The following is a 16,110-nucleotide window of genomic DNA, read 5'->3' as shown; positions in this document are numbered from 1 at the left end:
TTAAAAATAGCACATATTAAGGGGTGTTGTCAGGAACTTTACATGTTATTTAGAATTCACTGCTGCAGAGAATGTTCACTAGTTAAGCAAATGAGGATAAAGTACTTCTCAGCTCCACGTTCATCACCTTGCAAAACAGGCACAACTGTTATTCACCTTGTGGGATTTTGCCGATTTCATAGTGAAAGTCATGCAGTGCTTTGGCACATAGAAGGATTTCAAGAGAATGGTAACTTTCGGTACTAAAAATTCTGTTAAGACAAAGTGGATAGCATTTGGAATTTGAAGGCCAGGATTGAATACAGGTACAGTCGTTGTGATGTTTGGCAAATCACCTCTCATATTAATAAAAATTATAATTAATCTTTATGGAGTACCCTTCTAATCAGTTTACACACATTAATCTTTAAATAATCCTGGTAAGTAGACACACACTTGCATTCTCACTGATAGATAGGAGATCTGGAGCCCAGGAAGAATTGGCAGTTAGGTATTTATATTGCTTAGCAAGTGATGCCTGGAACCAGGATTTAAACCACCCATTTGGATTCCAGATTACCCCTGACCACAAGCCGTGCCACCTCCGAAGGAAGAGATGATCCTAGCTGTCTTGAAGTTTGTACAGGGGAGAAAGATGAAATGGTAAGAGTTCTATAGAAGCAAGCCACAGATTTTCCCCACTTTGTATGCTAACGACACATTATGGTTGATGCTTGATTGCTCACAGGACATGAGGCTGATGGTAGGCAGGCATGTTGGACACTTGGAACTCCAGAACAATGTCCAACAGTTTATGTATCTGTGGAAATGTTAATTAGCTAGCTAAGTGTAAATAACTGGTTAGGCAATTAATTAGTAATACTGAGATTGCTAATTAGTATTGCTGTTATTAGTTACTAACAGAGGTACCAGGTAGAGAGAGGTTTGACAGGGGCTGCTGGATCACGGGGGCATCAGACTTCAGCTCCCCAGGAATGGCGAGCTCTGTGGCCATGGCCAGCTCATCTAACTTCTTTGCCTTTCATTTTCTGAATAATGAAGTGACATCGCCTACTTCATGAGATTGTTGTGCAGCTTGTGAGAATTATTACAAAGTGCTTAGAGTAGTACCTAGCATTTGGTATATAATGTTAATATATTGTCTTCAACTGCGTAGATGTCCTTCCCCATGATAATAAGGATTATTTGTTCTCTTTCTGTATGTTTTTGTTTTGCTAACCAGGAATTAGAGGGCAAGAGATAGGGTACAGGATTTCAGGAAAGTATTTTCTTTTGTTCTTTTATTAGAAATATTTTCTTGAACATTACTACTTTGTGAGTTGAAGTGATGTATATTGTGCTAAAATCTCATGTCATTATCTTTTCCAGCAGTTATTTTAAGGAGAATAAATGATTTTGGTTGGTTGAATTCTAAAGGTGGGGTAGTAAACTTCCACAATTTACAGATTGGAAAAGCAGGCCAGGCTTGGGAAAGTGCGTGGCTCTAAATCTGAGTGGCCCCATCACAACTTTGAATTCATGGACTCCCTTTCTAGTCCTGCTCCTATGAGACCAGACTGTCTTCTATAACCAAGATAGAGAAGTGGCTTGAAAATATAAATAAAACTTGGCAGGGGAGGTGTTGTTGGGCTAAGAGTGTGAGCCAGCCAGACATTCTGTACTGAGGAGTGTCAGTAGGAAATGCACATTTAGGTCCATGCAAAACCTGCACTGCACTCTGTGAAACGCATGTCAGGGTCTGAATTTGTGTATACACACACACACACACACAAAAAAAAAAAAAAAAAACAGACAGCCTATTATGCCAGTTAATCACCTGAACGTTTCCCTGAAGTTGGAGAGCCAATGTTCAGTTCTCTTTTTCTGTGACTTTCTCTTTGTGTTGTTCTTCCATTTAGTCCTCAAAAAGGGGAAGGTTTTGGTTCAGAAATCATAAAATTCCTCTGGCTTCTATTTCATGAAATATGCAACATATTCTATTGGAAATAAATTGCCAGCTTGCTTTTATTATTATTTTATTTTATTTGAACCTGACATACAACCAATCTACAATGCCAGTGGGGAAGTCTCATAAAAAGAAAGGAAAACAGAAATTCTGCTGAATAGAAAGCTTACAGGTAACATGATGTAAGTTAGGGATATAAAGGTGGGAAGTTTATCTTAGGGGATAAAATGAGAGTTGAGCCCTCTCAGAAAGCTGAAATGAGCTCAGAGTGAACCCAGGTCAGCAGTACTGCCCACCTCGGTGAGTCTCAAACTCTGGTCCAGCCTGCATCCCGACATCTGCTTCTTTCTGCTTGGGCCCAGCCTCTGGTGCTCAGTTGGGTCATGTTCTGTTGCTTACTATCTATGAGGTGAGTCTTTATCTCTGTATCTTCTTGTTTTCAGCTCAGTCTGTATCCATCAGTCTTTTTTTTTTCTGTTGTTATCAATCTTAGAATTGAAAATCAAGTGTGAACGTCCACCAAGGCTCCGTATTTAGAAATTGGATCTGAAATTACCAGCTTTGTAGAGGTTGAAAACTGAAATCTCAATGTGGCATTTAAGCTTGTGCCTTGAGAGCTGATCAAGATTAGAAATGTCATTAGAATTGGAAGCCCCAGGATTGAACCCTGGTGACTTTACAAAAAGAGGGAAAGAGACCAGAAGAGATACACATGTATGCCTCCTTTCTCTTGCTGTGATGTCTTGTGCTGCCTCAGGACTCTGCTCTGGAGAAAGTGATCACCAGATGTGGCCCCTGAATTTGGGGCCACAAAAGCTCTGAGTTGGAATAAATATTACACATACCCCTACTGTGGTATTTCGCTGTTAGCAATAGGAAGTGGACTAATGCAGGAGTAACTGAGAAGTTAAGGAAGAAAATGCTGGTCATGCCTGTAAGGCATAGCTACTGTAGCCACTTATACTTATTATTCTGGTTCTGTGCTGGGTGTTGTGAACCATACAAGATACCAGAGGTACCATTTTCTCCCCTGAGTCCTGGCCTCATGTCAAGCATAAACTGTGCCAACCGAAAATACCTAGACACCCAGGAAGCTTCTGGAAAGATATCCAGACAGGGAAGGCTGCACAGAAGATGTTGCATTTCAGCTGGGCCTTGAAGGGTGACTAGGAGTTTCACAGGGCTTAGAAGGTGTCCAGCATGAAAGAACAGCATGGGGAAGATGCTCAGACAGGAAGTTTTTTATTGGGCTAGGGAGTGGCACGCTTAGCTGTTGTCACAGTATAGGATACTTGGTTGGGTTTTATAGAGTGTTTTCCAAGCTGAGTTCCAAGGAATTCATGCCCCCTAAGATAGTTGTATTTCAGAAGGAAGAATGCTCAGGGAGAAAGAGTTCCATGCTGAACAGTTTTTGGAATATGATAAAGATCACAGTGGAATGTGTGTATATCCTGCTGTTAGTAAATCATGGCATATTAAAGGTTCAGAGACTTTCTGCAGTAAAGAAACTTGCTTAGCTGGGTGTGATGGCATACACCTGTAATCTTAACATGCTGGAGGCTGCATCAGAAGAATTATGGCAAGTTCAAGACCATCGTGGGGTACATAGAGAGTTAAAAGCCAGCCTGCACTACATAGTGAGACCCTGTCTCAAAAAAAAAAAAATTAAAAACTGTTAACTGAGAATTTGTAAGTTTATTTACATTATGTGTTAGTTAAGGTCTGTCACAGTGAAAAAAAATATATATATATATAGCTCAGCCTTTCCTGCTTGCTTTGGCTCATGGTTTTAGAGGATTCAGCCCATGATCACATGGCTCTGAGGGTTTGGGGCCTGTCGTGAGGGCAGACAGTATGTGTGGGGCATAGTGGCTGACCACATTGTGGAGGGAGAGCAGAGAGAAAGAGGGAGAGGAAGACCCTTGCTTGGGGTCCTGTTCAGGAAAATCCCCAAAGTCGGACGGCCTTCCTTCCACACAGCCTACTCCTTAGACGTTCTGCCAACTCCAGAAGCACCCAAACTGGCCTCAGAGCTCTCCTGGGGGACAAGTAAGAGCCAACCATAGCACCCTAAAACCATTGATTTCAAGAAGCACCTTGCAGTTTTTTATGGGATAGATCAAGAAAATGTTGGTAGAGAATCACTTTGGATTTTTACAAACTTTGCCACGAAAGTAATGTGTATGATGTTAGACATGGGATGGGATGGGGGTACAGAAAGTTTGCCTGGTAATGAAATAGGACACTCTGTACCTACCACACTGCTAATGCATTAGAACTACAAACACAGTGAAGGCCTCTTTGTCATTTCTTCCTGATCACTTCTTTCTCTGCCAGATGGAATCATTATACCAAATTTGATGTTCATCATTCCATGTAATGCCTGAGACAATGTTTTTCAGAAGAATAAACATAGAATTCTATTGAATGCTCATTCAGTTTCTAGTTAGTCCTGTAGAAAATAAAAAGAAATATTACTTGATTCAATAATTGCCCTAGAATAAAGGATATTTAAGAAAAGATGTATAGTTTTGCTTTTAATTGTAGTGTCTGAAATCTAGTACCTGCTCAGTAAGTTTCTGCTAAATTGAATTAAATGTATATAATCTCCTGTAGTTTATTATGTAAATATGGGTAAAAAGATTGGAGTAAATTTATTGTTTTCTATAGAAAATATTGAAATATTTCATGGTCAGTGAACTTGAACACTATTTTTTGTGACAGCTCTTTACTTTGTGGTATGGATTTGTGAGTAAAGAGTAACTGTTTTAAATTGTTCCAATGTTTTGTTGACATCTTTTAGGATCATTAACAATTATTATCCAAATCTGTCCTCAGATACTTGACTTAGTGGAGCTGTCCACTTCCATTACATAGGTTGTAAATATAAATGCTTTCAATGAAAAAGGAAATTTATAAGTTACAATGCTAATTAATTACTTTGTACTTTGACACTAAACACTTTGAAGGTTTACGAGGGTCCTGTCCTCAAGAAATAACTTACTGTCCTCAATGGAGGGTTGCAATTAGCACTGTCCTGCCTACTCGAGCATCTCTCTTGATGTATGTAAGGGACCTCCTCTTGAAAATGTTGGTGCCATCTGAAGCATGAGTCATATTTGTGTGACTTTTTTCTTTTTATAATTCTGCCTATAGCCATGTGTTACTACTGTACACACATCAACATGTGGCATGCATGGCAAAATATTGGTGAGGAATGAATGCTAAGAGGAATGATAAGAGAAATAAAGTACTTATAGGCTCACAACAGTTGGCTTTTGGTGCTAAACCATGGCCCTGTGGGAGATGACAGATGAGCATTTCCCATGGATTTAGAAAGTGATCACACTGAGGATCTACCAGATTTTTCTGTTTTTGTTTTTAATGGAACATTTCACCTGCTAGTTCTGGGGGTAGTAATTACATCCCATTCTTGGCAACAAGAGTGAACTTTATGATGTAAATGATCATAAATATAACAAAAAGCACCCAGATAAGGAAGGGATGCTGTGTATAGCTACTCCCTGGTGATTCCTTGTGGTGCCTGTACCTTATGACAATGGCTTGTGATTTTGCTTGTCTTAAACTGTGGCCATGTTATTCTGAGCAGTGCTAAATGCATGCTCACAAAAGTTCTAAAGATGAACTGTAGCCATCCAGATATACTCAGGTTGAACAAGAAGTGCTAGTAATTCAGTTGTGGATCAAGTCAGAGACAGAACAGCCTACACTGCATCTGAGACATGGCGAGTATTGTTAGAACACAGTCCTAATGAATGCAAAAAGGCTAGTGTAATTTATTCCTTTTTGAAGCTGAATGGATTTATAGACCACGTAGAAGTTGAATTCTTGCCAACCTTCTGCTAACTTCTTCATGTTAGTGTAGTTGAATTTATCAATCTTTCCTTTTATGGTTGGCACTTTTTATGTCTTGTTTAAGAAAGCCTTTTAAAAAAAAGCCCAGATGCCATGAAGATATTCTCTTCTATTATCTTCTGAAAGCTTTATGTCTTTGCCATTCACATTTAGGTTCAGTAATCCACATGGAGCGTGTATATGTGCGTATGTGTGGTGTGAGTAGGAATTTATTGTAATGTTCTTTCATGTGGAGAAATGAGTTTTAGAACTTATAGGCTTATGTCTTGTCCACTCTTTTGCCCATACTAGTTTACTATTTGAACTTCATAATAAGCCTTTGTGTTTTTTAGGACAACTCCCCACAGTGTCCTTCAAAAATGTCTTGGCTTTCCTTAGCCTTTTGTCTCCCCTATCTATCTATTTATCTATTTTTTTTGATACTGGGAATTGAACTCATGACCTCACACTTGTCCAGCAGGTACTATGCTGCTGAGCTATATCCCTGACCCTTTCCTGTGTATTTTATAATCATCTTTTAAGGTTAGAGAAAACCACTTTTAAGATTTAGTTTGTATTACATTTGACTTCTAGACTGATTTAAGGAGAGCGACATCATTATGACATCGAGTCTTTCTATCCATAAATAGAGTAACTTTCTCCATTTTTTAGTTCTTAATGTTTTTCAGTACAGCCTATTGTGTCCTTCCAGGAGTTTGTAATGTTTTGTTAAGTACTTTGTATTTTTCTTAGTGCTATTGTAAATGCTGCCTTTAAAAACTTAAATTTTCTAGTTGTTAGTTTTTTACTCCATATGTCCTGTTTTATTCTGAGTCAGTGAGTGCTTACCACATACTGTACAGTTTCCCATTTGCTTCCCAGAACAGAACCCGGGTGTGGACAGGGTCCCCACCTTGCTGCCCAACCATGCAGTGGCCTAAGAGGACACACTGGTTCCAGGGCAGCGGGAATGCAGAGTGAGCAGAAGGCTGAGAGAGTCAGGCCACAGAACAGCCAGTGTGTTGGTGCAGTGACAGGGGTTTGCTGTCCCGCGGAGACTGAGAGGAGTGAACGGGAGGGTGCAGTTCCTTGCTGCTCAGACACCCTGCCGTATGTGATGCTGAGGGCCTGAGTCTTGCTCCTGGGCCTGCTTCTGCATTTCAGGCAGACAGTGATGACACAGGCCCTGTCTAGAGGCTGATTCTGGGGGGACAACTCTGTTCCAGCTTGACTTTTGAGGCTCACCTCAGGTCAGAGTATTATTCTTTCAGGTGAGGCACAAGGTCCAGGGTAGTAAAAACAGGTGTCCAAGTCCTCCAGTCAAGCTGGGATAGAAATGCAACCCTCCTTGCCCCCAGATGAGTGCTGTTGCCACCACAGGCAGGTTGTGCAAATAGACTCTATGGGCAGTCTGGCAGGAAGCCACTGGTCACTGTGTACATAGAATTGTAACGCACATCTGTAAAGAAGGGGACATTGGGAGCCCTTGTGATGATTATTATTTGCCAGGTCATTTTTTCTCTCTGTGGTATCCTTTGTGCTATTTATCTGTTCACAAATCAATCACTCTTTTCTCCCTGTTCCAAGGCATTCATATTTTAGGACCTAGGGCAGATACTTGTTTCTCTCCAAAAATTGCTCCTTAGTCCATCAGCATTAATACCGTTGCAAATTCCTCTTCTCCCTTGCAGAGAGCTGACTGTGTTTGGCCTCCTGTCACACCCTGTTGTGAGTATGTGTCCCATTCCTGCCTCAGGAGTAAAAGCAGTATGTGTGGTGTAAGTTGAAGGTGATCTGATAGAGGTTCTCTCATATAAAACAGGTTGCGGAGAAGAGCACCTGGCTGCTTGGCAAGTGCCCGATGACGCTGTGTGTTTTCTGTTTACCAGATATTATGCGGTACACACTGTTGGCCCCCGTGTCTCCGTGTGAAGTCTGGGTTTGTTTGAGTAGCCATAAGTCAGCACAGCTGAGAGGAAGAGGGCCTTGGAGGAAAGGGATGTGAGGACTGGTTCACTCTAAGTCTGATACCTCCCTCTGCCCGTGAGCCTCAGACTCTGTTAAACACCCTTCTTCTCTGTGACTTCAGTTGTTCTCTTCCAGGTGTGTTAATCTCCTGGTGAGCACTGTTTTTCATGTTCTGAAGCTTGACTTTTAGAGGAAGTTCACCATGCACTTGTGCTGTTTTTGATTTTTGAAAGTCTTCCATCATTCCTTTGCAAAACAGCTTCCTTATTCTTCTCTGTGTAGTAAGCTATTTTGAGTCTACGGAAACAAAATACAGGCTTTCTCTAACTAGTTCTTTTTGAGACACATGTTTAGCTCCTATTCCTCAACACTGCTTGTCCTCCCTTCCCTTTTTTTCCTCCCTTTACTTTTCCGGTCCTGCCCTTCCATCCTTGTCTTCCTTTCCTCCTTTCTCTTAGTTTTATCAAAGCAAATGAGTTACATGAAATTAGCAACCACTACCACAAAATCTTTCTCACCTAGAAGTTCCAGGTGTGATGCTTATAGTTAATAGAGTGTATTTATTTCCTCTCTTTGTCATGCACATTATTTCAGTGAAGGAGGAGGTGTTTGGGGAGTAGTTGAGAGGATATTTTGAGTTCCTTGTAAATCCCATAGTAACATAAGTATGTCACAGGTGGAATTGTTGACTTGCTGGATTATTTGGAGTTGATTTAAAGCCATAGCTTGAAGATGGAGATTGTGTGGATCAGGTGAATATGTCAGGGTAGAAGTGCCCCTCTCTATCATTCCTGAAACTGTCATGATTCCCAAACACAATTGCATAATGACAGTGAGCTCTACTGTATCAGTATTCAAGAAACCAACACCAGGTAGCTTAATAGGAAGGGTGATAAGGAAACCAGCTACACAGTTTAGCAAGTAGTTTGATATTTTGTTGGAAGAGCTGAAAATGTGACAAAGACTGTCAGGAAGCCAGCTCCTCTAGATCTGCAGGCACTAGGAGGATGTGCTGTGCTCAGGGCCTAGAAGGGTAAACCCAGAGGACAGGACACACTGGAGAAAGGCTGTGATTTGGGGCTCCCAAAAAAATAGCTTTGCCTGCACAGAAGTGTGCACAGCCCACAGGGATGGGCTGGAACCAGGAGGAGACGGCACTTTTGGGGACACTACAGGAAACAGAAAGAAGAGTGGTATGCCCATTTCTCCTCCAGCCTGCTGTCTCTGGCCAGTCTTTCCCATTCCATGAACCTAACTGGAAGTCTTGGCAAAGCAGCCTGGGAAATGTGAGCAGGACAACAGGCCAGAAGTGGACATAGGGCAAATAAGTCAAGGACTTGCTCCTATACAGGGAAAGGACAGGCAAGTGTCACTTAGCAGCAGGGACATGTGCTAGGGAATGTGTCCTCAAGCAGTTGTGTTGTATGATCACAGACCCACTTACACAGACTGGATGGGATAGGTCCATCCAGATGTCCTCATGTGACTGGTGACTGTGCCTAGCTTGCAGAAACGCATGTTACTACTGCACAGTTAAGGGAAAGCAGTGAAGTGAAATACTTAGTTTGGGATCAGCTTCTCATTGGCCTTTTATCCTGCCTTTCCATTGCATCTCACCTGTCCTCCTTGTGGCAGGCAATTGAAAGGTCTGTGCTCCCAGTGCATTGTCTGTCTCATTGGGTGAGCTTTGTTAGAGTCTGGTGATCTTGGGACTAGGGATGGTAGCAGTAAGACCACGCAGTGTCTTCTCTGTACCTGCAGAACATGAGATTCAATCATTGTGGTTGCTCATTTGGTGATAGAATCTGCTGTAACTCTTACCGCATGAGGCTGCTGAGAATCTATATTGGTTGCTCTTGGGGTGGTGGCTATGTATTTCACTCCAGGAACAGTAATGGATTTGAGTACAAGGCGTTACCCCACATTTGGTAGACCTGCAGCAAATAAAAGATAAATGTGTATGCAGTACGTGTGCCCTTCTGAAATAAAGTCTACCTTTTGAATACATCAGTGAATTTATGTGAGGCATCGTGAGCCTGTGTTTCAGCACTTCAGAGATAGAATAAATGGAAATGTGGTCCAGTAACTGGTAGCTCTGGTGCAGTGCTTGTGGTACACACCACAACCCCTGTGGGGGTCCGAAAGCCCTGTGGCCTGGTGGAATGGCTGTCGGCCCTGCAGACCAGGATGAGGGGACTGCTATGGATTGAGCCTGGGCACACCTCTTGCAGGAATGCCCAGGACTTCATAGCGCAGCTGAACCTTCTGTTCTTCTTTGCAAGGAAAGACCTTTTGAGTGTGACTCTTAGGTATATCTTACATACACTCTAATATTTAAGTGCTGGGTAAAAGGAAGGAAGGCAGCAGGTGAATAGCTAGGTAAAACACACTGGCTGCAATGATCTTACATGGGTGTGAGTTGACCAAGGCCTGGCTGATAACTAGCTCAGTGCACTCGGGCAAATCTTTTACTCTCTGAGCTTTGGTGGGTTCTTATAAGGTTATTTTTCAAATAAAAACTAAGGGAACAGAATTAGAACCATCAGTGATACACCGTGATATGCCTCAATGATGGTTCTGAGTAAAACCCATGCACCATGGCACACAGCTCTTCCCTTGGGAAAAAATACTTCAGCATACAAAGATCATTCTGTATTTGAATAATATTGGAGCGCTATTTTGGGGGGATTCCTGAGGATTGAGCCCAGGGCTTTCATACTGAGCTACATCCCCAGCCATCCCATCCCATGTATTGAGACAAGACCTCACTGAATTGCTAAATTGTCTTAACTGGGCTTGAATTTTCAGTCTTCCTGCCCTAGTCTTCCAGAGCAGGGACTACAGCAGTGCTTTTCTGTGTTCATTTTGAAGAAGCGTGGCTGATGTTCTCTTTCTTTCTTACGGGACAGGGTTATACTGTGTTGTGATCCTGATGATCTCCACTGTCTTCACAGCTTAGCAGGCAGTCTGATATTTTGTTCACTCCAAATCTGGCTGGGGAGAGGAAGCAACAGCCCAATTTTCCATGGAAAGCAACTTTATTTCTTGTCAGCACACATGGGACTGTGTAAACTATAATTTGCTTTGCATAGGAATAATAAAATATTTTCTTTTTCTTAATATTCTACAGGACTAATAAAGCTGCATTCTTAGGGAAAGTTTATTAATCCATAACTTACAGAAAACTCCAGAGGAAGAAGACATGAAATACATTCTGTAGGTGAAGACATCTGGCATGTCACTGCTAGAATTGAATTCTGCACACATTGTTCAGCTAGCTGTCATCCAGGAAAATTGCAGGGTGCTGATAGGATGATGATGATTGTCTTGTACTTCACCTAAACAGTTATTTCATTTTATCTTTAAATCGAGAGAGCACAAAGAAATGGGTGAAACAGAAACCTAAACAGTTATTTCATTTTATCTTTAAATCGAGAGAGCACAAAGAAATGGGTGAAACAGAAATGGCTGGGGATTTAGCTCAGCAGCATCAGCACCTGCCTTGCAAGCAGGTAGTTGTGAGTTCGATCCCCGGTACCAATAAAAAAAAAAAAAAAAGAAAGAAAGAAAGAAAGAAAGAAAGAAACGGGTGAAACAGAATAGTGCTGTGCAGGATTCTGATCCTCTTCCTTCTCCACTGGACAGAAAGGCTCATGCTTGGACACTGGCTTCCACGCACTCAGGCTGCAGGCACTGAGTCTTTAGAGTGGTGCTAATGGTGCTGGGATGATGATGAGGAGGATGCTGGTGGTGATGGGAGATACTGGCTACTTCTGTTTCATTACAAGAAGCAAAGGCTGCTATGAGAGGAATCTGCTGTATCAGCTAGTATCACCTCACCTGTTTAATTAAATCGCTTTACCGATTGACTCAGTATTTATTAAGCTGCTGCGCGGTCCTCGGCAGAATGGTGAGCTCCATGGATGTGGTCACACAGCTGAGTGTGTTGGTGCAGATCTGTTGTTCTCAGCTACTTAGGAGGCCGAGGCAAGAGCATTGCAAGTCTGAGAATAACCTGGGCAACTTAGTGAGACCCTGTATCAAAATCAAAATCAAAATCAAAATCAAAATCAAAACTTTTTATGCTTTGATTTTGTAACTTGAGCAAATATTTCTAAGATGACAGTATGTAGTTTGAGTGTTATTTTTTTTTGAAGTTCCATTTTATTTCTACCATTTTTCCTGTTTTGCTTTTTTTCTCTAAAAAAAAAAAGTCCAAGGGAATATAGCTCATCATAGTGATAGATCACTTACCTAGCATATGCACGGTCCTGAGTTCAAGCCCCAGTATGAGGAAAGAAGAATAAAAAAAGAAAAAGAAAGAAAGAAAGATAACAAAACAAACAAATACAAAAAGCAGACATTCTTCCTCAAGATCCAGCAATATTTAAGGCAACACAGACAAACAGAGAAGAAAGTGGTGGCTAAGCACAACCAGGAAAGGTGTTCACTGGGTTAAAAGAAATAAGACAGAGGATTGGGGTTGGGAAGGGACAGTGTGTAGAGATGTTGAGAGTCACTTGGAATTTGCTGAATCTTCCATGCAAAGGTATGTTCTGGGTGCTGTGCTAGGCTCCAGGCTTCTAGGGTGATGTGAGAGAAACTATAGTTTCCCTCGGTGTGTGGAGTCCATTACAGAGAAATCAGCCTTCGAGGTTAGGGGAGCATTAGAAAGGTAGAGGCCAGCACCATCACATCTAGGGATCTGGGTAATTTGGTTTGAGTGGATCATGAAGTGGTAGGCTGCAGGAGCTAGGGAAATGGGGCTGGAGAATCATCACGGCCACTGCTTTGTACTCCTCAAACCCTAGTCCTAGCAGTCACAGTGTGTTTGGGTAAATGTTTAAATTGCCTTTCCTGATTTTTCAGTTGCCCAGGATCAAAGACCAGTTTAAAAAGAAATACTGTTGTATTTATTCAGGTAAAAAGGGAGAGAGAGAGAGAGAGAGAGAGAAAGAGAGAGAGAGAGAGAGAGAGAGAGAGAGAGAGAGAGACAGACAGAGAGAGACAGACAGACAGACAGACACAGACAGAGAGACAGAGACAGAGGAAAATGCGTGTGCGTATGTGTGTGTGTGTGTAATTCTGTTTTTAATGGTCTCACCAGTGTCTCCATTGTAAGGATTGCAAACTTAGATACCCAGAGGACCAGGTCATCCTGGAAGAGATAGGCTGGGGAGGTTGATAAGCCACTTTTTGCCCCTTACCAGTAGTCACCTAAGAGAACACTGGACTGATATAACCAGGTCTTTTTTTTTTTTTTTTTTTCAAGAAGAACTAGAAATCATGCTTTTTGTGTAAAGTCTACTATTAAAGTTTGACGCTAAATCAGTTAAAATAAAACATTTTGTAGGGTAAAGATAACCAGCCTGTGGGTTGCTTTTTAGCTTATGCACACTCCACTGGTGAATTCTGCCCTGCTCTTTATAACTAGTATTTTGTGGCTGAGTGGATCTCCCCCAAGAGCCAGTCAGTATATTAGGGATATTTGGTCAGAACACTAGGGGTAAATTGTACCAGTTCTGGCAAAGGCCAAAGCTTTTGCAAGATAATTAAGTGGCAGAAATTGGTCCTCATTTGTTTGTCTGTCCTCAATCCTTTCTTGACCTTCTGGATCACACATTTCTGATACACGGTATAAGCTACAGTGGAACATTGTTCATGGCAATCCTGGTGTGGTCTTCACAGTGTACTGGGCCACACTGATGTTTCTAAGTCCACAGCTGCTGTAATTAAGCCTGGTGTGCACAGCCGTGGAAGGCATCCCTTGGGAGGGAACCAGATAAGCAGGGCTAGGGTCTGTAATGACAGTGCTCTGTGACTTTCTTATTTTGGGTTGAGACTCCCAGCCCCTGAAATACGCACATTTCAATCCAGAGAACACGAGCAACTAAGTAGTTACTGTGGAATTGAGTGAGTGCCATAAATATTTATTTATCTTTTTCAAGCCGGCATAAAAATGTTAGGATATAAAAAAGTTGTTCAGTATAAAAACAACAGAAAATTCATTGGCTATCCATCTCCTGAATGCGTGTGTCTCTTTGGGTTTTCATTAGCGTCTAGCAATATACTCTGAGAAATTAGATTTGAACAGAGGCTGCAGCAGAATATGAAAGCTCCTACTGTTCATAATTAACCCATTTTAAGCGAGGATCCGTGGCACACAGCAGCCTCCTTTTAACTGTGTAGTGGCTGTAGACAAGCAGAATGTGTGCCTTTCAGAATTTTTAAAATAAAATTGTGTCTTGTTAAATGGGATGATACTAGCACATGTAAAAGAGAGGGAAATCTACCAGTATTTCTACCAAAGGCAATCACAGTTTCATATTTTGGACCATAGGAATAAAAAGGTTTAAGTTTGAGGTGAGGTGAGACAGGATGAGTTTCTATCCTGATGCTCCACTTAATCTAAAACTTGGTTTTTTCATCTGTGAAGTAGAAATAAAGATATTATATATTTTATCTGTTATTTTGATTATTAAAGCAGATAGTGCATTTAAGAATTTAGCATATTACTCAACACCTAAAAGCATTAGAAAAATAAGCTATCATGATTAACTTTTCTATTATTTTTGCTATAAATGTTTTACTTTATAGAGTTCATGCTGTCAGTTTACTATATTTTTATTTTGTTCAAAAAAACCTTACTTCATTCTTATAACTCTTTTGTAAACCTTCTTTGAATGTCCTTTGAGCAGGTATAGAATATGTACTAAGTGTCACAATTTAGCTTTCCTTTTCTACTTTTTATTAAAAATCAGTGCTCTGATGGGTATCTTAATGCTAACATCTTCATCCATTAATCTTCTGTGGCAGCTTGCTTTTCTGGTTAGTGTAGTGATTACACTTTTCTTGTGGCGTGGACAGGTGCCACCAGCATTTGTCACTGTAATTCCTGGCAGTGATGAGGCATGCTGTATTCGTGATGTCTGCCATGGCAGCCACCAGCCACGGGTGGCTATTCAGTATTTAAAGCAACTAATGTAACTGAGAAACTGAAACTTCACAAACACCACTGGGATATAATTTGAGCTGAAGTAGCCTCTCTGGCTAGTGGCTTCTGTCAGTCACAGCATGGCATTATATTGTTCAAACAGTAAGCTAAGATTTTGTGTTTATGCACTTATCAAGTGCTTGGGTTTTCTCTATTGCTGTTTTCTTGGAAGCCCTGGAATAGTCTGAAGATCCTGCATTTTACCTTTCATTGCATTCTTTTAATTTTTGACAGAAGGTTGGTGAGGTGCCTCACATACCTGATCCCATGTGATATTAGAAGTCTGAATTCAGAATGCTAACTTATATGAAGACCCTTAAGGCCCATCATAGAATGAATCTGTGTCTGACTTCAGTCTTTCAGGGAATTTCTTGGCTCCTGTACCACGTCTGGGTCTAGGTAAGAGCAGGTATGGATGTAGTAAAAACCCTAGCAGTTCAGTTTTTGTGTGTCAGCTTTACTTTCTCTTTGGCTGTTCTGTAGACCTTGAGCAGAATAGAGGTGGCTGCCCCAAATCCAGACTCCCATCCTCCTAGTTTAGCAACCCCTTTGAGGTCCACAGAATGAGATGGGGCCGGATCTCAGTGTACCTGTTCTCATTCCTGAACTAGTCTGTGTGGCCAAGATCGAGTGATTAGAATTCAAGCTTATTGGCCAGGAGTGAGCCTCAGGCCAATCTCTGCAGCCAGAAGGTCAGAGCAGCACCACTAAGCCGCATGGGCTAAAATTGGGATAAGAGGGTGATTCTGCCTAGGAAAATCAGGGTGGACCACTCAGGACTGGTAGTCTGGAAGACATATCACACTTGATTGATGCATAGTGCTCTGTGCTTTATCCAAGGCAACACAGTTTTAATGATCTCACCTGTATCATCAAAGCAATCTTGGTTCCTCCCATTCTCTTCTTAGGAAAGCTGGTTTGTTGGGTGAGCAGTGGAGATGAAGGAAGGAAGGCAGTAGAAGTTTCTGTCCTGTATATTGCTACCAATTCACGTATCAGGCTTCTGTCATTTGGGGGTACACTCCCTTATTCAGAGGAAGGGTCCTAAGATGCATCTTGCAGTTATCAAAGGTCAAGATGTTTAGATGTTTGGCTGTGCTCATGGCAGTATGCTCACAAGCTAATTCTTCCTCTCTGGGGTACCATAAATGTCACCCCAAAAGGTAACAAGGTAAGTAAGTTGATGAATGTTTCGTGATTATATTTGTTTATGAATAAAGTAGAAGACATATTGCTTATGCAATCTATCCCCTTCTTAGAAGTACTGTATCTGAATGAAAGCTGATGGGATTTGCATGTTGGATGGTGTATAATCTAGGAATCAGGTAGAGAGTGGGTACTTCAGTTC

General features: G+C 41.4%; 1 protein-coding gene across 11 annotated transcripts in view; it reads left to right on the top strand.

The window, feature by feature from the left end:
• Positions 1-16,110, top strand: part of Dab1 (DAB adaptor protein 1) — a 1,082,808-nt gene that overhangs the window by 704,135 nt on the left and 362,563 nt on the right. Inside the window, exon 2 of one of the 11 annotated variants that reach the window (XM_063236571.1) lies at positions 555-642. The exons of the other annotated variants lie outside the window; for them this stretch is intronic. The gene's annotated coding sequence lies outside the window, so the exon portion shown is untranslated. The remainder of the gene's footprint in view (positions 1-554; positions 643-16,110) is intronic. 11 annotated transcript variants of the gene reach the window in all.

This window comes from Cavia porcellus, unplaced genomic scaffold (genome assembly GCF_034190915.1).
Source record: "Cavia porcellus strain 051 isolate PalLab524CR breed Dunkin Hartley unplaced genomic scaffold, mCavPor4.1 scaffold_25, whole genome shotgun sequence".
Taxonomy (NCBI): domain Eukaryota; kingdom Metazoa; phylum Chordata; class Mammalia; order Rodentia; family Caviidae; genus Cavia; species Cavia porcellus.
Note: the sequence above shows the minus strand (reverse complement) of the source record. Positions and strands in the feature narration are given on the sequence as shown.